The following is a 2,388-nucleotide window of genomic DNA, read 5'->3' on the forward strand; positions in this document are numbered from 1 at the left end:
ATTAGTTCCACGTTTCTCAGTTAAAAAAGGTCATGCGGAGATGGCTGACATACCGTTGAGAGATACAGTGCCTTTGGAAACTATTCAGTTGGATAACGATTTGACCTACGAGGAGAAACCAATTAAGATTCTCGAATTTGCCAGTCGAGTCACTCGCAGCAAGGTTATCAAGTTTTGCAAAGTTTAGTGGAGCCACCACACAGAGGATGAAGCCACCTGGGAGCGAGAGGAAGATTTGCTCAAGGACCACCCTCACCTATTTTCTAGCCAACCCGAATCTCGAGGGCGAGATTCATCTTAAGGGGGGTAGGTTTGTAACATCCCAAATTTCCAATTTGGAATGTTATACATTAGATCATCTATGCATATCATATTTTATTTTGCATTTTGGTTGATCCTATAAATTCTACGCAACTTAATGACCCACGGAGAGAGTTGGGGATTTCGTTATTTTCATATTTGAGTTTTCTCAAATTTTGAGAATAGGATCATTTGATTTTATTTACATTATCATCAGTTATTTCTACTACAAAAATATGAGAGAGGGAATAAAATGACTTTCCCAAAATAAAGAAATATTGAGGATTTAATAATAAAATCAAATAAGATTTTATTTCGGAGTTTTTCGATGTTTTATTTGAATTTAGGAAAAATGTGTGTTTTTCAAAATTGCATTTAGGTCCCAAATAAATGTTCACCTTGTGCGGCTTGATTTTAGAAGCCCGTGAAAATTTATTTCGAAATTTTTGGAGTCCGTTTAGTATTTCTTTTTATTTCTTTCTTCCAAGCGAAATTATATATATAAAAAAAATGCGCACCGACCTAAGGGCCGTGTCCGACCTGGACACCGTCCCGGGCGGGCTTTATAAGCTGGGGAGAGGCCCAGCCCCAGCAAACCCTAGCCGCCCCGTGCCCCACGCGCCGTCGCCGCCGCACGCGCCGCCGCCGCCGCCCGCCGCCGCACGCGCCGCCGCCGCTACCCGCCGCCACTGCCGCCGCCGGATTCCGTCGCCCGAGGTTCGCCATGCCTCGACTTCCGTGCCATCATTTTTAAAAAAAATATATAGATCGGTTTTCGTCGGTTTTTCCGTCGGTTTTTTTAGATTTGTTTTTTTTAAATAGATCGGGTTTTCTGGTTTATTTAAATAGTGAGCGTTCGTCCGTTCGTTCGTTCTAGCGAACGTTCGTCGTTTTTCTTTTTCTCGGATTAAATCCGCGATTTTTCTGATCACGATTCCTGATCCAATTTTCGTTTTAGTATAACTTTTCGCTCGTTTATCGGAATCAGACGATTCAAGCGCCTAGGGTTTCGTCTCGAAACCCTCTATCCGTTTAACCAACTTAAAAAAGATTTTTCTACTGTAAAATTTGCCTTAGATCCAGATTAGTAGAACCTTCTGGTTGCTTCGTTCGATGATCATCGTTTTCTTTCGCCGTTTGACTTTCGTTGCTTCGTTCGCCGTTTGACTTTCGTTGCTTCGTTCAATTTGATTCTTTTTGCCAACCGGAGTCCTTAAGTTGAACCTTCTGGTTAGATCTCTTATTTGAGTTTTACCTGTGCATTAGATGGGTTTTTATTGTATGCTTGTTTGTTTTTCTGCGATAGAATACCCGGAGTGCGCCGCCTGTTACTTCGAATCTCTAGGTTTCGCGGATCATCAGCAAGGCAAGTAACACTTTGATCATACCTTTTCCTACTACCCAGTTTTATTGCATTAGATCAATCCTCACACATTGCATGGTTAGGATCTAACTAAATTGTGGGATGGGAAGTAGATGAGGTAGTACCTATTACATGTTTATTATCGAACCTTTGGGAGTTACTTCTACGTTTGCTTTATGCCATGCTATGCTAGTAGACGTGGATTAGGTGAGTGATATCCATGACAGATGTGAGTTTTGTTAATTAATGGTTTATCTAAGGTGGCAACTTAAACACACATCTGGGTGGATTGAGGCACCTGGGTATTGCAGGACTTGCCTGTTTTCTTTTGGACCGCCACCCAGGCTCAAAGGGATCATGAAACTATTCATACTAGAAACTCCCGTGTGCAGCCAAAGCTATTATGGGCTCTAGCATAGTTGACTAAGTCGTGCGAACTCTTATAGTGGTAGACTAGCTGATGTAGGGGATGTAGGTGGTACGGTCTACCCGATCGTAAGGTGCTAGCGCTTCTGAAAGACTATGTCTCGGCCATCCGTCTTCTCAAACACCACGTAGTGCGAGAAACCAAACGGAGGCGATCGAGTCTTGTGGGAAAAGTGCGCAAACCTCTGCAAAGTGTAATAAACTAATCATGATTAGCCGTGTCCCCGGTTATGGACATCTTGAGTATCTAGTACATGGATTATCATGTGAATCTCAACATGTTACTCTAAATTAATTTT

This window comes from Triticum dicoccoides, chromosome 6A, assembly GCF_002162155.2.
Source record: "Triticum dicoccoides isolate Atlit2015 ecotype Zavitan chromosome 6A, WEW_v2.0, whole genome shotgun sequence".
In the NCBI taxonomy this organism is placed as follows: Eukaryota; Viridiplantae; Streptophyta; class Magnoliopsida; order Poales; family Poaceae; genus Triticum; species Triticum dicoccoides.